This window comes from Ahaetulla prasina, chromosome 1 (assembly GCF_028640845.1).
Source record: "Ahaetulla prasina isolate Xishuangbanna chromosome 1, ASM2864084v1, whole genome shotgun sequence".
Classification (NCBI taxonomy): Eukaryota; Metazoa; Chordata; class Lepidosauria; order Squamata; family Colubridae; genus Ahaetulla; species Ahaetulla prasina.
In genome coordinates, this window is record NC_080539.1 from 269115586 (window position 1) to 269138395 (window position 22810).

Below are 22810 nucleotides of genomic sequence, written 5' to 3' on the forward strand. Positions count from 1 at the left end.
TTTTTCCTGTGGTCATTAAGAGAGTTCAGTTTCCTCCATTGACTTGCTTGTCGGAAGCCAGCTGGGAAGATTGCAAAGGGCAAATTGTGACCTTGGGACACTGCAATCATTGTAAATACATCCAAATCACCAGTCGTGGGGGTGCTTCAGTGTGTGCATCCATGCTGCAACACAACAGTCATAAGTGTGAAGGCTGATTGTGAGTTCCTTTTTTTCAGTTCTGTTATAACTTTGAACAGCTGTTAAATGAACAGATGTAAATCGAGGACTACCTATATTTTGGAGAATATAGAGGTAGTAGTAAGGTAGTAACTCATTTTAAGTTCTTCTCCTATTAGAGGGTATCCTTTCTTTTGGGATTAAGATTAGTAGTAACTGCAAGTGGGACTCTGTGAACAAAATACTCTAGTCTAAAAGACTTACGCTCACATTCTTGGCCGTATCTTCTGCCCAGTGTTCCTCTTTTGCTGCAACTGTCTGTTTTTCATGTATTTCTTAAGAGTTTGCATTCCTTCTTGTTTTGGCTTTTTCTCTCTCCCTGTCCCCCATTGAGACCGAACATATTTTGAATGGTATTATATTCATTTTTCCCTCCTCCAGATTTCTATGTGCAATTCTTTTTATTCCCGGAGACACCTTAAAATAGCTTTTCAATCTCAACATGGTTTATTCAGATAATGGAATAATTCTTGTAAACTTTTGTGCATTCAAGTGTTCTTTTGTTGCACCTAGCTGTCAATTTAGCCCCTCAAACCTATTTCACTTTTCATCTTATTGTCAAGGTTTCTTTTCCTCCACCCCTGCTTGCTTAGCACTCCTTGCTTTTGAGTTATTATGGATCGGTTCTTAAAAAATCCATTTAGAGTTTTATTCCCCAAAATAATTAGAATAAATTCTAATTTGGGATTATCTCACAATTGCTTATACCTCTTTTGTGCGTGTGGTGAGAATTTGGATTTAAGCTCTGCAAGCACAGAACGATTTAAGTTGATTCCAGTTAGTATATGAAGACAACTGCTATTTTCTCTGTGAATCGATATTTGCTTTATTTCTGTGTATTTTCATTGTGAGTCAGTGAGCTGTTTTAAATATTGTCTTATGTAAACAGACACCGCCCCCCCCCCTTTTCAGGCACTTGTGCTGCGATTTCTTGTAAAGAACTGGTATTCGAATACCCAAAGTTCAGTGCTGATTTCAAAATGAATTTGCTCTCCCTTTATCCTTAATTATGTCCAGAAGAAATATTTCTGAATATGCAGTCGTGCCTTCTGCATGGAAGATGCATATTGAGATATTTGAAAAAAATTAAGAATAAAAGTTTATTTTCCATCGAATGGGAATTGTGGAATTAGTTGCCATTTTTATTCTGGGCATACTGTCGGGCTTATATTTGTAGGATTATGGTTTATTTACTATTTATTTAAAACTTTATTTCTTAAGAATCAAGATAACCAGTGGTAAAAAGTATACAAAGTGAACAAATTAGCAACACAATACTGTAAAACAGGACTATCAAAACAGAGGAAGAAAAATGCCAGATACAGCTGCTGTATCTGGCTCCTTCTGTGTTTGTGTTCTTACTGTTCTCAATTTTATATGGGAACATTGCTTTATTTGAAGGACCCTTCAAACTGAATAGTGAGTTAGATCTCTTGCCATAAATAAGTACTCAGTAGAATCTGGAGCGTGTTTCTAAATACTTTTTAGCAATATTTGAATGATTTGCATTGCTTAATTCGATAAAGCTTTTAACATGCATTTAATTCTGCAAAGTTTTGGTGTTTGTTAGTAGAAATGTATTTTTTTTGGTCTTTTGCGATTGATTTTTAATGACTATTCCATAGGTATGTAAGGAGTTGCACTTACCTGGGAGTAACCCTTACTAAAGATAGTGGAATCTGGTGTAAATATACACATGACTGCCCTGCAAACCTTTTAAGATCCCTGTATTAAAGGCAGAACACAGAGATGTTGTAGAAGATAGGTTGCTGGCTGCATAGCTGTTGCTTAAGTCTGTGGTTGAAATATGCTAGGAATGTGGCTTATTGTGCCTTTGTGATAGAAAATAAGCTCTGTCTGCACAGGTATTGCAGCATACAACAAGTATGAATAGGAAGAAGTGTGGACAAGGGGTCAAAATCTGGGAAGGTAAAGGTCTTATCAATAACTCTGCTGCTGTTTTGAGAGTGTACTTCTACTCCGTGCACATTGTGAGTTAATTGTTGGTATGCGCTCCACAATTAGTGATAATGCACATTTTATTTTAATGGTATCTACCAGGCTATTTGTGCGAGGCATAAATAATTCCAATTTCTCTGCCCTGCTGGGAGAAACTGCAATACCAATCCTGCATTTGTTCCCATTGATAAAAACAGCTTGCTGCTATGCTGCCTTTTGATCAGAGGAATGAAGTTTCTGTTTTTACTGAGCCTTGTTTCTCTCAAAGATAAACTTTTTGACTGCCAGGCCCTCCATCCTGTACCTGCCCTTTTCCTCCTCTTAAGGAAAAAAAAGTCCATTTTTAAAATTGTTTAATTTAAAATAATTGTTTAATTGTTTACAGTATTTCCATTTGCTTTTGCTGATCACTGGTTGAAGTGACAAAACCATTAGAGCGGAATTACACGATGTACACTGAAACAAATATGCAAGGCTTGTGCAAATGAAGTGAAGTGTCCCTCAGGATCTGTGGCACAGAGGAGCAGAACGATCTTTGCAGGAGTGTCTTCTGGGCCCAGAAAACCTTGAGGACTGCCTTGAAACAGGCATGCTGTGTCTTCTAGTGATTGCAAGTGTTTTGCAGCTCTGGCATGTCTTTGGAATGATTTGCACAATGCTACTGAGCAGTCCATTTAAAACATTATTTTATTTATTTATTAAAGGCGACTCTAGGCAGTTTACAATCAATCAATTAATATGCCAATATAAAACAGTAAAACTGTAATGATAACATTAAATATGAATTAAAATTGACAAAGACGGAGAGGCAGGGAGCAAGAAGTACAAAGGGAGGAGATGGGGGTCTTATCTTAATCCATTAATCACGTCCAGAATGACACATTCCCATTGGGGCCCAAGGCCAGTTGGCAGCAGTCTTCAGGCCCTTTCATAAGGCCAAAAGGGTAGATCACACTTTAGGGGGCACAATGTTCTAGAAGGTGGGAACTGTGGCATAAAAAGTTCTTCTCCTGGACCCAACTGGCCAGAATTCCTTGACCCCGCAGCATGCCTTTTCTACCAGCATGGAAGGGGCAGGCTAATCCCTTCAGGATGAAATTGTTCAATAGATAACCAGGATCCATACTATGAAGGCCTTTGAAGATGATAATCAACACCTTGAATTGGACCCAGATTCAAACTGGCAATTACTGCTTGGGGAACTAGTGGTGTAACATGGACCATCCTTGGAGCTCAAAAACTGTCCATGCAGCTGCATTCTGTGTCAGCTCTAGCTTCCGGATACTCCGGATACTCTTCAAGGGTAGCCCCATGTAGTGCATATCACAATAATTCAAGTGTGAGATGACCGGGCTTGAGTGACTGAGCACTTTGACTCCGACCCAGGAAAGGGTGCAACTGGTGCAAAACACAAAGTTGCGCAAAGGCTGTCCTTGCCTTGATTGCCACCTGCTCTTTGAACAGGAGTTCTGAACTCAGAAAAACCCACAAATTGTGCACCGGCTCTGTCTAGGGCAGTGCAACCCCATCCAGAAAGATGTTAAAGTCCTGGATTAGGAAACTCCACACACCCAAAGCTACTCAGTCTTACCAGGGTTCAGCAAACGCCTTTTGTTCCCCATCCTCCAGGCACCATGAGAGGTCTGTGACAGCATTACTTGGGTCACCAGAGATGGAGATGTAAAATTGAGTATTATCAGTGTACTGATGGCACTTTATCTCGTGGTGATAGATGATGTCAACCAGTGGCTTATTACAGTGCCAACCCTTGTAAATGGAGTGGAAGAATGCCTGTGTTTTACACACGTATCATAATGGCTTATGGGAACTGAGGTCCTTACATCAGTTGTGAGTTAAACCAAGGTAGCCACAATTTTCATGCCTTCCTGCTGTAACAGTTGTAACTTCAAAGTATGCAAGAATTCTACATTTATTTATTGAAAAGATGAACCTTTTATATTTATGCTAGATCTCTAACATCTAGAAGAAAATAGGAATACTCTTATGTTTGAGCGGGTAAGCTAAAGATGAAATTACTCTGGCAGCATGACATGATGAACAGCATAATAGACATTCAAATGTGCCACCAGTAAGAAGTAAGAACTATCTAGTAAGGAGTTCCTAAGGATAGTAAAATACTAAAAGATACTAAATAGTAAAAGGTACTAAAAGTTCCACGGGGAACATTTTGGTAAAAAACCCAAGTGGAATACATTGTATGGAATACATTTTTATAATTCTCTGTTTGCATAAGTGAAATATATGAAGTGTACCTTACTACCAATACAGATTTCCCCCACAAAATGATTACTGTGTACATGTTAACTGGGGAGAGAACAAAAGAAGCTGTTGAAAGCAAAGTAGTAGGAGATCTAAATAAACATTGTGGTGCCAAGCGTGTGTTCCTTTGAAAATTAGTTCGAATATGTTGTAGCTTGGGAAGGTCTGTTTGCTTGATGAATTAATCTTTTGATATAATATCTAAATGGAGCATCTCTCTCTTTCCTTCCCTGTGAGCTACCTCTGCTCCTCCTCTTATCCCCATTTAGTTTCTCCTGCTTTATTTATTTTATTATTTATTAAACAAATTTATATGGCTACCCAACTCATACATGGCAACTCTAGGTGGCTCTTTCCTTCTCATCTCCCACTGCATTCCTTCCTTCTTTCCACCCTCCGTCTCTGATAGAAGTAGGGGAGAGAGTATATTTGTATGTGTGTGTGTGTGTGTTTGTGTGTGTGAGAGAGACAGTAGTTAATACAAGAGAGATAATGCAGGAAAGATCAATGAATTTTATAAATAGAATGCCTTATCTTACAGGCAATTAATTTTAATTTGTTATTAATTCAGTTGCTATAATAGTACTTTTTGGATTGTGCAGTATATGTAATGCACATCTATATCAAGGGTGGGTTCTACTTACCTTTACTACCGGTTCGCAAGGGGACCGCCTGTGCACGCTCGCTTTGCTCGCACTTGCTTGCTTTTGCATATGTGCAGAAGCTTCTGTGCATGCACAGATCGTCAATTATGATGTCCTGGCGGGTGGGCTTTTACTACCGGTTCACGGGAACACTCCATCACTGATCTATGTGCCAATTTAATAAATAAATGTGTTACACTAATTTATGGGAAAGGATTTCCTGAATTGGGTTTAGTTTGCATAGGTAACTTTGGGTTGATATGGTGGGCCAAGATGGGTGTTCACAATTTTTACCTCTCTTTTGTGTGTCTGTTTGTATAATGTCTTCTATTTTTCTGAAGGGGACAATCAGTTAAATTCATGGTATCAGTGTTGTTTTTAATGCAAAGTTTAAAAGTTTAATGCATCTCATGCAGATGAGAGGAAGAGTTTTCAGAACAAATTAACATAAGGCTAGAGCCCTTCTTTTTTAAGAATTAAGTAAGGGTTACGTACATATTTAAAGAAAATAATACAAAGATCATCTTAGAAATAAAAAAGGTTATAGAGACTCAAGATCATCTGAATATAAATTCTTCCTAACTAGAATACTTCTTGCTATGATCATTGGAATGAAATTGGTTTAATTGGGATAAGAAAGAAAATAAAATAACAAATGTGATTTGGGGGAAAAGGTATAAAAGTGAAAGAAGACCACTAAGAAACGCTGTTTAGAAATAGGAAATATTTATATGTTATATGTTTTGTGTTTGTCAGATTGTGTATCACATTAAACCAATATAAAATTAATAAAAAATAAATTGTTTTTTGGGGGGAAAAAGGGAATAATACTTTGCATCATTCTTACAATCATTTTAATATCAGAGAGATGTCCTTTTCCTCACAAAATCATATCTCAGGAAAAATGGCAGCATATCATCATTAGGCATGACTGCTGGGTGATCAGCATAGTGCTTTTTCACTTTGCAGCTTGGTACAGGACCTTTCAAGCTCTGTGATCCAGCCACAGTGATCTCACTGTTATAATTCTTCTGCCTAACCCCCTCCCTTGGAGAAAATGTAGTAGAAACTGAATTTGTCACAATATTTCAGATCTTACATTGGGCAGAATGCAAAGCTTGGAGGTGGGTGTGGGTGAGGTAGAGGAGACTGCCTGCAGACACTTCGTTTGCTTTGTAGCCAGGACCTGCGGCTCCAAGTTTCTATTTGGCAAGTGTAAGATATCATTCATTGTGAAAAGGAGTTCTTAGGGAAATCGCTGCTCATTTTTTTGTAAAAAAAAATCTGAAGCTTAATTAGCCTTGGGGAAGGCACATCCTCCCACGGAGACACATTTGTAGAGAATCCACCTGGACAAAACTTTGTACTTCTAATAATGTTTTTTTTTTTTAAAAAAAAGGTAGAGCTCCTTGGATGCTGCTGCTTTTGATTTCTCCAGAAATACTGGATCAGGGAGGGATTCAGAGTTGAACCATCCCACCCCACTTGCACACTCTTTTCAGTCTGTTTAAAGCCCTATTATAGCAGGAGAAAGGAGGTTTGTTCTTATCTAGCAGGCCTCTTTCCCGGAGTGGAATTTTTTCTTCTGCATTTCAAAGTTAATCTGCCCCAAGTTTCCTCAGAAGCACAACTGCTGATAAAAAGCGGAGAAGGGTATAAGCATGGATTTTCCCCTATATTTCTATTTATTAAGAAACTTCATCTCCTGCTGCCTTGTTAAAGGTATACATCATTATTAAAAGCATACATCACTTTATGTGTTTTAATACACATGCGTCTATGCCCTGAATTCAGGAATAGGCAGTGAAAAATAAAATTATCTCACACAATCAGAACATTTTTCCTGTAATTTACAGATATCCTTTTTAAGGCTAGAACTGATACCATAATAGAAAGCAGTTACAATCTGGAAGATTGCATACAACGATTAATGATACCAGCCGCTGGAGGAAAATTCCAGTGATAGTAGAATACTGTGATTAATATGAGATTGTGAATCATGTAGACTACTTTACAAGTAAAGTAGTCCAGGCCTTGCTGATGTCCACATACCCACAGAGCACAACATAGAGAGGTGCTGAAATCTCAATAAATAGTATTGACTGGTACATTAATTATTGTGGCTGGAAACCAAAGTCTTCAACGTACCTTTCAAATAATACTTGAATACAGTAATAGAATTATATGGGGCCCAGTCCAACTCTGTTAGTCTATGTAATTCATTGGCGTAGTATTTTTCTAAATCTAAGCTTTTACCATTTTAATTCTTAGACTATAGACAGGTATAGGAATTTTTTCTTCTGCATTTCAAAGTTAATCTGCCCCAAGTTTCCTCAGAAGCACAACTGCTGATAAAAAGCGGAGAAGGGTATAAGCATGGATTTTCCCCTATATTTCTATTTATTAAGAAACTTCATCTCCTGCTGCCTTGTTAAAGGTATACATCATTATTAAAAGCATACATCACTTTATGTGTTTTAATACACATGCGTCTATGCCCTGAATTCAGGAATAGGCAGTGAAAAATAAAATTATCTCACACAATCAGAACATTTTTCCTGTAATTTACAGATATCCTTTTTAAGGCTAGAACTGATACCATAATAGAAAGCAGTTACAATCTGGAAGATTGCATACAACGATTAATGATACCAGCCGCTGGAGGAAAATTCCAGTGATAGTAGAATACTGTGATTAATATGAGATTGTGAATCATGTAGACTACTTTACAAGTAAAGTAGTCCAGGCCTTGCTGATGTCCACATACCCACAGAGCACAACATAGAGAGGTGCTGAAATCTCAATAAATAGTATTGACTGGTACATTAATTATTGTGGCTGGAAACCAAAGTCTTCAACGTACCTTTCAAATAATACTTGAATACAGTAATAGAATTATATGGGGCCCAGTCCAACTCTGTTAGTCTATGTAATTCATTGGCGTAGTATTTTTCTAAATCTAAGCTTTTACCATTTTAATTCTTAGACTATAGACAGGTATAGGAATTTTCTTTCTGGAGGAACAAAGACCATTAAAAAAATAATAGAAAAGTACTATATGAACACAGAGAAAATGCTGCTATTATTTTTGCTGCTGTTCTTGTTTTAACATTGCAACACAGGAATTGGGAAATAAGATTGCTATTTAGCTGCTTGAGTTTGTAAAATGCCAAATTCCCATTACCATACCCCTCAGCTCAAGTAAGAAAGTAAAACCTAATGTAATTAAGAGTTCGTAGAAGAAGCATAAGGAAAGGGCATGATATTTGAAAATGGGATCCTATGTTTCTGTCCAGAATAAAGGCCCGGTCTGGTCAGTTGGGATTATTTCAAATGAGTGAACTTTTCCTTCTATGGAAAGGAGGAAGAAGATCAAGGTTAGGTTTGTAAGTTATTGGTTGTTGAGTTGTACTCGTTGTATGGCGTTGCCTTGTACTTCTGAGTTGCTGGTGTTATTCCTAATGCATGACCATTTGTGGGCACAGAATGGTAAAAGACAGCTCATCATAGATTAGTGGATAGGAATTTCACAGAGATTTCAAAAGCAGAGAGAAAGAGAGACATCTGGCTTAAAAAAACCCCCTCAATTTGCAACAATTGTATGGCATTTTAATTTGCAAAGTAATATGAGGTAATAGTTACTAAGACGTAATCAGGAGAGGAGAAAGAACCAGTGGAAATTTGAGAGACAAGGATTTGGTTTTTTTTGCAAAGTTTCATTGTGACCTAAATATTGGGGATAAATTATGCCATTGCAAGTCATACATAGTTTTTCACAGCAGGTAGGATACTTTGCTGATACTCAGTGAGAGCCTGCCTTTTGTAGCAAAATTGAAGAACAAGCTTCAAGGTTACTGAGAATGATTTGGCCACTTAATGTGCTTTTTTGCTTTAATCAGACCACTGTCATATGCTGGCCAAATGCACTGGGGGTAAGGAGGGAGAACGGTGCTTGATACATTATCCCTTCACCAAATTATTTTTCATTGCTATAGAGTAAAAGAAGGATCACCTGGTGTTTTACTTTCCATTTTTAGTCTGATGCTGTGTGTACAAAAAAGGAGTAACCAAAGGCCACTTTGTTTTGGACCACCCATGCTAATTACCTACAATATTATTCTAGGGCTCCTGCAGAGGTCTGTCCTACTTAATAGGTGTATAACATTTATTCTTGCATGTTTGTTTATTTCTAATTTGGTCTGTCTTTTGTCCCAATTTTGCCAGTTATTTCTTTTTCCATATTTGATGATATTTCATAAATAAATATTTATTTATTTATTTATTTATTTATTAATCATATTTATATACCGCCCTATCTCCCAAGGGACTCAGGGTGGTTTACAGGCACTAAAAACAGATAAATAGAATATAAATACAATATAAAACATTTAAAAAACTTATTCTAAAGCCCGTCCAATTAAAAATAGAAATAAAACCCAATTTAAAACCCAAAATTTAAAATCTAGCTCAGTCCTGCACAATTAAATAAGTATGTTTTAAGCCACGGAAGGTCCAAGGTCCGAAAGCTGACGAAGTCCGGGGTAGATCGTTCCAGAGGGTGGGAGCCCCACAGAAGGCCCTTCCTGGGCGCCGCCAGACGACATTGCCTCGCTGACGGCACCCTGAGGAGACCCTCTCTGTGAGAGCGCACGGACGGTGGGAGGTATTCGGTCGCAGTAGGCGGTCCCGTAAATAACCCGGCCCAATGCCATGGGCGCTTTAAAGGTGGTCACCAAAACCTTGAAGCGCACCGGAAGGCCACAGGAAGCCAGTGCAGTCTGCGCAGGATAGGTGTCATATGGGAGCCACGAGGGCTCCATCTATCACCCGCGCAGCTGCATTCTGGACTAACTGTAGCCTCGGATGCCCCTCAAGGGAGCCCCATGTAGAGAGCATTGCAGTAATCCAGGCGAGACGTCACGAGTGCGTGAGTAACCGTGGATAGGGCATCCCGGTCCAGAAAGGGGCGCAACTGGCGTACCAGGCGAACCTGGTAGAACGCTCTCCTGGAGACGGCCATCAAATGCTCTTCTAGAGACAGCCGTTCATCCAGGAGGACGCCTAAGTTGCGGACCCCCTCCATCGGGGCCAATGACTTGCCGCCGATGTTCAGCCGCGGATTTAGCTGACTGTACCGGGATGCCGGCATCCACAGCCACTCTGTCTTGGCGGGATTGAACTTGAGCCTGTTTCTCCCCATCCAGACCCGTACGGCCTCCAGACACCGGGACAGCACTTGATAACCGTTGGGGTGGTTCGGTGTAGAAAAGTACAGCTGAGTATCATCCGCATACAGCTGATACTTCACACGAAACCACTGATGATCTCACCCAGCGGTTTCATGTAGATGTTAAACAGAAGGCGAGAGAATCGACCCTGCGGCACCCACAAGTGAGGCGCCTCGGGGCGACCTCTGCCCCCCTGTCAACACCGACTGCGACCGGACGGAGAGATAGGAGGAGAACCACCGGTAAACGGTGCCTCCCACTCCCAATCCCCCAACCGCGCAGCAGGATACCATGGTCGATGGTATCGAAAGCCGCTGAGAGGTCTAATAGGACCAGGGCAGAGGAACAACCCCTATCCTGGCCTCCAGAGATCATCTACCAACGCGACCAAAGCCGTCTCCGTGCTGTAACCGGGTCGGAAACCGGACTGGAACGGGTCTAGATAGACAGTTTCATCCAGGTGCAAGGGAAGCTGATATGCCACCATACTCTCTACAACCTTCGCCGCAAAGCGAAGGTTGGAGACCAGACGATAATTACCTAAAACAGCGGGTCAGGAAGGCTTCTTAAGGAGGGCCTCACCACCGCCTCTTTCAAGGCGGCCGGAAGACACCTCCACCAAAGAAGCGATCGTAATCGCCTGGAGCCAGCCTCGTGTCACCTCCCGGTGGCCAGCACCAGCCAGGAGGGCACGGGTCCAGTAAACACGTGGTGGCATTCAACCTACCCAGCAACCTGTCCATGTCCTCGGAGCCACAGGGTCAAACTCATCCCAAATAATGTCGCCAAGACCACCCTCGGCGTCTCACCCGCATCACGCAATCTTGGTCCAGACCATCCCGAAGCTGAGCGATTTTATCGTATAGATAACCGTTAAACTCCTCAGCCCGTCCCTGCAACGGGTCATCCCGCTCCCCTGATGAAGGAGGGAGCGAGTCACCAAACAGGGCGGCCGGGCGGTTATCTGCCGATGCAATGAGGAGGCGTAGCTACGCCTCGCTTCCTCAATGCCACTAGGTAAGTCCTAGTATAGGACTTCACTAGTGTCGATCAGCTTCGAGCGGCTAGACCTCCAGGAACTCTCTAGGCGTCTTCTCCGCGCTTCATCCCCTCAGCTCCTCGGAGAACCAAGGAGCCGGTTGGGCCCTGCGCCGGGTCAGAGGCCGCAAAGGCACGACTCGGTCTAAGGCCCCGCGCGGCCCGTTCCCAGGCGCAACAAGTTCCTCGGCCGAGCCGTGAGCCAGACCCTCAGGAAATGGCCCAAGCTCCCTCCGGAACCCATCCGGGTCCACCAGGCGCCTGCGACGGAACCAACGTGTCGGCTCCGTCTCCCTGCGGTGGTGAATGGCGGTCAGAAAGTCCAGGCGAAGAAGAGTGATCCGACCATGACAAAGGTTCAGTGACTATTTCCTTTAAGTCCAGATCTCTCAACCACTGACCAGAGAGAAAAATCAGGTCCAGAGTGCCACCCCCAATGTGAGTAGGGCCATCAATTACCTGGGTCAGGTCCAAGGCCGTCATGGAAGCCGTGAACTCCCGAGCCGCTGTCGATGACGGGCGGAAGATGGCAAGTTAAAGTCCCCATGACTAAAAGTCTGGGGTCTCAACTACCACCCGGCCAGCACCTCCAGGAGCTCGGGCAGGGCAGCTGTCACGTAGCAAGGAGCCAGGTATGCGATCAGCAAACCCATCTGACACCTATGACCCCATCTCACAAGAGGATTCGCACCCGGCAATCTGAGGCACAGTGGTCTCCCTCGGCTCTAGACTCTCTAATCACAACCGCCACCCCACCACCCCTACCCTGGGCCTCGGTTGATGGAATGCACGGAAACCCGGCGGGCACATCTCCACGAGGCACACCCCTTCCGTGCCCAACCAGGTCTCCGTAATGCCTATAAGGTCCATGGAACCCCCTGAATAAGATCACAAACAAGGGGCTTTGTTCACCACGGACCGAGCATTGCACAACATCAACGAAGGCCGGGCTCTGAGGATCCTGACCATCCGAGGCAGGAGAAGTCCAAGGGGTCGGGCGTGATCGCTTTCAGACATCGAGCACGCGCTCCCGAAACTTGGTATGACCCCTCGCTTCCGCCATATCTGCCTCTCCCACTTACCGTGTCAATAGAACCACCCTCATCAATAGGAACACCCTCCACCCCCATAACCTCCGAACCTGATAAAGAAAGACCGTCGCGAGCATGTGCAGAGACTGGCCCCTTACCCGACGGGTTACCCCCATTGCCCGCCCTTACCCTCCCACCCCTTAAAAGTTCCCTCTCTAAAAAACCCCACAAGCTCTTCTTTTTCGCATGCCACCTCTGTGGGTCCCAAGACCCGTCATGGAGGCCAGCCCTCGGTAGTGAGGAGGGCCATTCCTGCGAGGCGGGGGCTTATATTGAGTTATATTGTTTGCTAGCTGAACTGAGTGGCACATGTGCTTGCTCTGATTGGGATTAAAGGATTGATTGGATTATGCTGGGAGCAAAGTAAACTAGAAAATAGCCATAGTAATTTTTCAGTTTTCCAATATTCTAAGAGAGCCTATTTGATATAATAGTTAAAGGACCAGGCTAGAAACTGAGAGAACTGTCATAGCAATAGCAATAGCAATAGCACTTAGACTTATATACTGCTTCACAGTGCTTTACAGCTCTCTCTAAGTGTTTACAGGGTCAGCATATTGACCCCAACAATCTGGGTCCTCATTTTACCCACCTCGGAAGGATGGAAGGCTGAGCCAATCTTGAGCCTGATGAGATTCTATCTGCCAAACTGCTGGCAGCCGGTGATCAGCAGAAGTAGCCTGCAGTACTGCATTCTAATCACTGTGCCTCTGCGGCTCTTAGGCACAAAGCCAACTGGTTACCGTGGGCCAGCCAGTCTGTCTCAGCCCTAGGGAAGACGTAATGGTAAACCACTTCTGAAAAACCTTGGCAAGAAACCGCAGTAGGCCTCTGAAAATTAGACTTAGAAAAATTCCACTAAAAGGGCATTTTGAAATACGATAAGATGCCTGTGTATGGTTTCCATGGGTTCCTTGATCGATCCATTTGTTTATGCTTATTTGTTTGTTTATCAAGGACTAACAAGCAAGTAATTAATATTTAGTCTCAGAGTAGTAGTTCTCCAAACAGGATTTGGGGACAGAAATCTAGGGGTCATGCAATATAGTAATCAGAGCCATTTTCCACAAACCTTTGAAGCTACCCGCACTGCAATCTATACAGCAATTTCATGAAGCTGCACTCCAAAAAGAAACCCATAAGGCTTTTGTGTCCAAAGCTTAAAATTATTGAATTGCATACCCCCCAGATGAATGGGACGTCTGCATTCACAATCCACCAATATTCAGAAAAAAAGATTCCCTAGGCAAGTAAAATACCCTTTAGATTTTAGTTTGTGGGTAAATTTATCCTCCTCTCATCAAAGTACAGCTTTGGGGATGTTGATAATATTGAATTCTAATTATTATACTTGGATATTTACTCAACTTAATAAATAGGGGATTTAACACATCTCCTTTGAATTGTGCTATCTCATGGTGGACACTTCAATGTATTCTTCTCAGAAAATAATATAGAAGTGATTTGCCACAACTCGCTGCTGGAAGTTCTTTTTTAATTTACCAATCTAATTTTGGAATTCCCTGATGATAGTCAATCCATTAGGTAACCATGTCCAATCCTACTTACCGGTAGTTTTTCAGATCAGCCGGGGTCAACTAATTGAACATACTGAGGGATTAAGAGTTTTAATGTAAGAGTAACAGAGTTGGAAAGGGGCAGTGGTGAAATCTGAACCGGTTTACTACCGGTTCGCTGGCTATGCATGTACGGTGTGTGCGTGCATGCGCAGTGCGCACCACAAACCAATGCGAGGTGCGTGTGCAGTGCACACCAAAAGGAGGCATGGGGTAAGTAGAACAGTGTGCGCGCGGAGGGGGTGGTGATCAGCGATGGTGCGTGATCTTTTTTTTACTTTTAAAAGCATTTTTTTTACAACCTATTTGGGCGAATAAGTTGTAAAAAATGCTTTTAAAAGTAAAAAAAAAGGCTCTGATGATCAGGCAGCTCAGCTGTGCTCATCAGAGCCTTTAAAAAAAAACTTTTTAAAAGCATGTTTTTTACAACCTATTCGGCCGAATTAAAAAAAAACAAAAAAACAAAAACAGGCGACCGGGCGATTGGGTGGGCATGGGCGGGGTGAGGAGTCAGGGATTTTTGCTCCCGGTTCTCTTCTTCTCAGCTTTGGGGGTTTTCTAGTCCAATCCCCTGCTCAAGCAGAAGATCCTATGCCATTTCAGAGAAGTGTTGTCCTATCTCTTCTTAAAAACCTCCAGTGATGGAGTATCCACAACTTCTGAAGGCAAGCCATTCTACTGATTATGTCTGATGTTTACAGTTTAACCATATTTGGGGTTTAAAAAATCTTTTTTTTCTTTATTAAATAGATTTTTATCCACCTTCGTTAGTTTATATATAATTTGATATAGTGAACATATCTAATACCCCTTCCTCAGTGGTGGGATTCAAGTAATTTAACAACCGGTTCTCTGCCCTAATGATTTCTTCCAACAACCAGTTTGCTAAACTGCTCAGAAAGTTAAGAACCAGTTCTCCCGAAGTGGTGTGAACTGGCTGAATCCCATCACTGCCCTTCCTCCTCCTTTCCCCCCCAAAACAGCAACCATGAGAGATGGGTTAGGCTGAGAGAGAGAATGACTGACGCAAAGCCAGCTTTCATGCCTAAGGGTGGGACTAGAACTCGCAGTCTCCTGGTTCCTAGGCCAGCACCTTAACCAATAGAATAAACTGGCTCTTTTTCTTTTAAGCTTTGGATACAAAAGCCTTATGAGTTATTTGGCTCTTTCAGTTCAGCCCTATCATTCCGAATGCAGTCTGAACTAAACTATCTGGCTGCTGAAGAAAAAAATAATAATGGCTTAAAATGTTTTGAACTAAAATGAATGAATACAACCTCAGCCTGGTGTGTCCAGATGTACTGAACAACAGTGCCCGCTATCCCGGTAAGAATAGTTGTTTGCCATCACTTTTGTGAATTTTGTTACCTGATGATTGACAGATTTTGGCCTGTTACCAAGTGAAACAAAAAACATAAATATGCAACGATAAACAAAATGTTACTATTATTAACAACAATAAAACGTACTGTTTTTGTCACATTCATATTTGCTCTTCTGAAGACAAACTACTAAGGTATATTGCAATTCCTGAGTGGAAGCAATACCAAAGAAATTTCTATAACTAATTCCAATTTAGTGTGTTTCTGCATACCAATATGACAATTTTTCTATTTAGTAGTAGTATTTAGAAGAGGCTGCCGCCCACAGACCACATACAGCCATGGACAGTTAGTAATGTGGCCTCAGAAGATCGTATAAAAATAAAAAGGAAGTTTGTTATTTAAATATATTAACTATATGATATATTTTATATGCGGCTCAAAACAATACCTCATCACTCAATGCGGCCAAAGCAAGCAAAAAGGTAGGACACCAAAGCAGAGGAGGACTGTAATTTTTTTTTTTAATTGTAGAAGCTTTTACAGAAGCATTGGAATTTATTTCAACTCTAGTTGTGTTGGGAATTCTCTTCTATGGTTTTTCTGCATTCTACTGCCAAAATGGCTGGCGATTTATTTTAAGTGACAATACTGAATTATGTATCAGACCAGTCATTGTGGTGCTCAGATCTTATGGGGAAGACTGGAAGATGTTATCTCTTAGTCTTGTTAATTCTGGGGAACCACCATGAAGCTGCTTGTTCCTGATAGCAGAAAACTGCATGTCTTGGTTTCATGTTACATTAGGTATTAGTGCTGTTTTTTGAGGAGCTATTTTGCTGTGACATCAACTATTTTTTGACAGGCCACTTGTAGGGTTAGCATGCAACTGTCTACTACGATATTAAAGAATCGAATTAAACATATATTATTAGCTTAATATGAGTCTGGAAACCATACATAATACTGAAAGGAGGTAAGGGAATAATAATTTCATCCCAGCCTATTTGTGTGCACATCCTAGATAATTGTAGTTAGTTTAAATGGTTTGTCATTTTTAACTGTTCTCTGGTTATCAATTTTCTGGCAAGCGAAACTGCTTCTTAACAATTATTTTTGAATGCCTCGTACTCAGATACCTGATACGGTTTGAATTAATGTAGATCATGAGAATTAGCTTATAAAACATGTAGCATAAAACAACTGCCTTAAGAGAGGCTCTTAGATAAAAATGAAAAGGCATTACACCCAGGAAATATTTAAGGACATTATTTATTTCCAGAATTAGCTTGGCACTCCTCCAGGTGTTGAAACTGCAATTCCCATAATACTTAAATTGGCTGAATTCTAAGAGTTACAATCTGAACACATTTTGTGTGTGTACTTATGTATGTGGAGGGGGAAATAAATAAAGCAACATATAAAATAAAGAAGATGCAGTATCTTGATAACATTCTAGAATTTTTTTATGACCAATTGCCTAAATCAGTGTTATTCACCTTCAGGAATATTAAGATATATGGGCTTCAACTCTTGGAATTCTGGGAGTTGAAGTCCACACATCTTAAAGTTGTTGAGATTGTGAAACACTGGCCTAAATACATAACAAGGAGCAGTAAAACCTACTGTATTCATACCTGTGCCAGTACATGTGCCATTATAACATCTGGGATTATAACTGCTTTTTACTATCCATGCAGAGAGAGAAAAATATCAATTATTCAAGAAGAATAATTAAAATCTGTGGCCAAATGGGAAATTATTTTCAACCTAAGAATTGCATACCATTTGTTGGGTTATTTGCTACCAGTGCGTGAATCAAATCCAACTGAGTAGATCCAAAGGGATCTACCAGCTCTTAATGAATATTCATACCCACACACACACACACACGTTCTCACAAGCAGCATATATACAAAGATGTCCCTATCTTCAATAGGGTTGAAACGAATCTCCTGAAGACTGTAATAAATGACCCTGTCAACCTTATTTTCAGGTTTCTGTTAATGGCTAACAAAAAAGGATGCCCTTTTTTGAACTGCGATCCCCATTCCCAAATTTCCCAAGCTGTTTTTGGTGTAAGACAGACTGTTTCTTGGTGTCCATTGGAGATTTTTTTCAAGGGTATCTATTTTAAAAGGGTGAACAAACTTTTGCAGACTCGCTGAGGGAAGCTATGTGACCGGTATTTTGAGGCATTGTCTCTTGGCTCTCTCTGCTATTGGTTACCACTTCATTATGTGAATGGAAGGAGTGTCCAGTTTCATTGCAGTCACAAAGAGGATTTTTTTTGTTAAGTAAATGCTCTTGATGGAACAATATATTTTTTTATGTGTTCTATTTGCATAGCCCATATATGAGAGATTTTATTTATTGTCACTTAATATTTTTATTTGGTGCAAGATAGTCTGAATTTCTGATATACTTGTATGGTTCTTTTGGACACGAAAAATAAATTCCATCTCAGGCTCTTACTGCTTTAAGTGGTCATTTAAATTCTTAACTGGTGAAATCAGCTTTCTACCAGCAACAGCATGGCTATTGTTCTGTTAGAAATAGAGTTCTGCAACAGGAAATATCATTAATTAATTGAAGAAGCTATATCTGGCTATTTAGATTAAGCTACAAAAACCATGTCACTAGCATAAGAATATTTTTAAAATGATGCAAGGCAGCACATTTCTAGCAAAAACTGCGAACAATAATTCCATTATGAACAAAGTGCCCTAAGGGGGAAAAAATCCTTCAAAAAGGTAATTCCCCCAAAGTTTTCTAGAGGTGTAAGCCTCAATAAATACTATAAAGCCAGCTTCTTTGTATTCTATTATTAACAATAGAAATAGCTACTCAGCTATGTGTTTCTAGAGATACATATTTGACATTAGATTTTAAAGCAATAACTTTACTGAGGCAGAAGTAACAAAGTTTGATCAGTGTGGATAGACTCTTTACAGTATCAAGTGTAAAGCAGAAACATTAAGTATGATTGCTATTTTTTTAGAGAGTCAAGAACTGCTGTTGCTTTTGGCAGCTAATTTCAGGAGGGGTCCAAATGCATTTGAGATAAACCTGTTTGAGATGTTTCAGAAAAGGAAGTTGTATATAAATTGCATTCCCCAGAGGAAATCCATCATCAAGCAAACTGCAAAAGAGGATGTAAATTTGCATGTTATTTGCATCTGCTATTGTATGTATGTGTAGAAGATCTTTTGGAAATAATTAGCAAATTGACAAATGCAGTACATTTCAGTGCATTGATGGGCAGAGGTGACTTGTGTAATTCTATAATGCCTCTGATCTAGCATCTTATCCCTTTATCTGATAAAAGTTGACAATTGTTTGGGGCTGAAGTTCAAAGAGAGAGAATGGCTTGATGCTGAGGTTTGTCATCTGTAAAGTAAAACATATAGCTGCTTCTTTCTGGATCGGATCCCAAAATGCAGATTATACAGTATATTGTGTTAAGTGTTCATCATTAATTACTTTAACAGGCCAGCATAGAGGTGCCCCAAGGCTGTTTCTCGTCTTTGCTGTCACCGTGTTAACACAGCTGTCCCTTTGGAAAAGGATTTAGCCTTGGTGGGAGGGTACAAGGCTGACTCCTTGAGTTTCCTACGATCATAAGGCTATGGGGATATGCAGTGTAGCCTACTGCTGCTATGCTATGAAGATCACTCTACCCTAGTGTTAATTTTCATCCTGCGCTGCACAATACCTCTAGCACAAATCAAAGTCAACATGTCTGGTTGAATGTTTGGCAATGTATGCAGGTCTGAATGAGACTGTCTGCCACTAAAAATATCACTTGTTCCAGAGTGTGAAGACTTGGAGATGATGGCAATATTCTCTAAGGATATTCTCTGGCAGGTGCAAAATTAAAATAAAAAATTAACTTGAGCCTTTTAGTTTTAAATTCTCAAATAACATTTTTTTAAAGATACCCCTCCCTGCCAAAGTACACAACATGTAATCTGCGCATACAGAGTGATTTAAAACTCTGCTTATAAAGAATTATTGCTAATTAGCGCGACAGCTTTATGCACATACAAAATTGTAGTTAAGGGAATGGTAAACTTTTATAAATGTATAGCAAGGTCCTTGGTAATCAAAATTATTAGTCTAATGTGAAATTTAGTTTATGAATATAATTACATCCAAGTGTTATGATAAACTACTTTTTAAAATACTGTGTACTGAGCTCTGAGATAGTAATAAATTTTGAAAGTTATTTTTTTCTCAAATTTTAAAAAATCGCAGGGTTTCCCCCCTCACGAACACACACACATATTTATATTAAAAAAATGATTTGGTAGGTATCATTCAACTATAAACATATGTTTGACATTCTAAACAGTTCAGGTTTCGTGGTGTTATGCTGCTATTTAATGCACTCCTTTTTTCAGCCATGGTTTAGGTATCATTGATGTAGGGTATTTAACTAAGTGGTAGCACAATTCCGTTGGTGCTTAGATGCTTATGACTGTAACTTTGTTGCTTGTATCCTTATGATTTATATTGATATTGTTTCCTGATGGCTTTTTTGTTCCCTATGACTATCATTAAGTGTTGTACCTTAGAATTTTTGATGATTCTTTTCTTTTATGTACACTGAGAGTGTATACACCAAGACAAATTCCTTGTGTGTCCAATCACACTTGGCCAATAAAAAATTCTATTCTATCCTATCCTATCCTATCCTATCCTATCCTATCCTATCCTATCCTATCCTATCCTATCCTATCCTTTTTTAAAATTGTTTACTGACAGAAAATATGCAAAATTGGGGCAGACAAACATGAAAACGAGATAATAATGTATCTGGTAAAGAAATATTTGTGATACTTTTCTTTTTCTAATAAAACAATCTGGTTGTACATGTCACCCAGACCAGTAATACCTCATGGCACAAATGTCAGAATCTACATAAAAGGGCATCAAATCAATTTGATTATAGATTGATTACTTATCTGATGTAGTTTTAAAAGAGAATACAATGTATTGTTTCCTATGTTTAACCTGATAATTAAAGCTGCTCGAGATTAAAGTCTCATAGCTGGGACAAAAAACAAATCCTGAAGTTGGTTAATTAAGTGGTATGGAAAAGCAATAATTTGGTCTATTACGAAAGTAGGCAAAATACTGAGTCTTTTCTCAGCTGATACTCTTCTTTTTCATATGAAGGGTTTGTGCTATTTGTAGTTGTCTGAAAGGTGCTTTTTCAAGGGGTAACCGGCTTTCTAGTTTTTTTCCCCTTTGAATACATTTTACTTCTCATCCAAGAAGCTGCTTCTTGGATGAGAAGTGAAACGTCTTCAAAGAAAAAAAAAATCAGTCCAATTGTCTCTTGAAAAAGCACCTTTTGAACAACTATGACCTGGATGACTGAGAATCTCCATAGATATTTGCAGTTGTGATCATTAATCAAAATATTTGGTGGCTGGCATCGTGTGTGTGTGTGTGTGTGTGTGTGTGTGTGTGTATGTGTGTGTGTGTGTTTCTTTGTTGTTGTTGTTTTCTGTTGTCCCAGTGATACTTATAGAATAGAACTAACCTCAAAACCAGAAAGTAAAAATATGGTACTTCACAATTGTTCCAAGCGGAAAAGCAGGAATAATCTGAAATGTGGAGCTCTGGAAGACAAATTTTGCTACTGCTAATTCTGCTGTTCTTAGGGAAAGTTCAGTTGATGAAAAGATTGAGAATTAGATATAGAACAAGAAAAGAAGCAGATCTTAGCAATACTCAGCTATCTATAGAGTAAACAGCTGTCTCTAAAGTAGATACTATAATATATTTCCACTTTTTTAAGCTATAAGTGATTTCAGGATATTTTTCCATCCCATTTTCTTCTTCCTTACTCTTCATTTCTTATTCTTATTCCTGGATGGAATGCTTGGTGTTTGCTTGCTAGCTAATCTATCTGTTTCTGTTTAAATAAACAGTAGCAGAACTGATTTGTTAAATATGTCACTAAACAGTCTGTATTACAGTTTAACATGGGGTTGGGAAAAATAAAGCTTAACTATGCATTTTTCTTTAATTTGCATAGTTCATTAAAGAAGGCAGTTCAGAATACAGTTATGAAACAAAGCCAGTGAATATTGTTATTATTTATATTGCTGCAATCTGATTTGTCTGTTACAAGCCAAACAGTGGAGGAAAGAAAAAATTGAGTGTAGAACTTCAGATTGCATTGGCAAATATTCACAATTTCCTGAAAAGAATACAGCATGTTGACAACTCCATCACTGATACATCACATTCACATATACTTCTTAATCAGAAAGAAACAAAAATTCCAATCAGGAATTTGCTCCTATCCAGCCAAGGAATCTATTGTTATAACAAATGCAAAATTTATTGCCTTTTTTCAGAGTTCACTTTACAATGTAAATAAATGCTATTGGCAGGGGGAGAAATACGATAAGAACAAGCATATTTTTAGGAACTCTGGACCATCATGACTTTGAATCCTGGGCTAAGGCTGAGGCACCATCATTTCTTCTTGTGCAATATTCTAGGAGACATCTTTCAAAAGAAAAGAGAAAAGAAAAGAAAACTAGGCTTTCAAGTACATTTAAGGATTTATTTAGGAATCTAGTTTTCCTTTTTAAGATTTCAGTGAAAAATATTGTAGTAATTAGTCCATTTTCAATTGAGAGATTAATTTAATTATGAAAGGCCTACAGTAAGACTATATGGTAAGACCTAAGCCTCCCTTTAGATGTGTGAAGCTACCTTGCATAACACTGTAATATATAAGAGGTGACAATCAATCCTATGTCAGCTACTGATCATAGTGTAGTTTTTTACTGACTTTCATACCAGTATTACAATGTCATATTAATGGAATGCCATTGTATATTCCACTACAATGGTTGAGTAGCTGCCTTCTATAAGGATGTTTTTATTAATTGATAACTTTATGTTCCAGATCACAATACTAACCAATATAACGAAGAAGGACTAGGGGAGACATGATAGCAGTGTTCCAATATCAGGGGCTGCCACAAAGAAGAGGGAGTCAAACTATTCTCCAAAGCACCTGAGGGTAGAACAAGAAGCAATGGGTGGAAACTAATCAAGGGGAGAAGCAACTTAGAACTAAGGAGAAATTTCCTGACAGTTAGAACAATTAATCAGTGGAACAACTTGCCTCCAGAAGTTGTAAATGCTACAACACTGAAAATTTTTAAGAAAGTGTTGAATACCCATTTTTCTGAAATGGTGTAAGTTTTCCTGCCTGGGTAGGGGGTTGGACTAGAAGACCTCCAAGGTCCCTTCCAACTCTATATTATTATTATTATCAATAACATTTCACACACACACACACACACAGAGTGTGTGTGTGTGTGCACACACATCTATAATCACTTTACATACTACTAGAGTTGCCACCCATTGTCATGGATGCTTGTTTAAGAAAGTTGGTATCATCAGAGCTAACCATTA

General features: G+C 39.7%; 1 protein-coding gene across 13 annotated transcripts in view; it reads left to right on the forward strand.

The window, feature by feature from the left end:
- Positions 1-22810, forward strand: part of SOX6 (SRY-box transcription factor 6) — a 517338-nt gene that overhangs the window by 14406 nt on the left and 480122 nt on the right. The window lies entirely within an intron of this gene.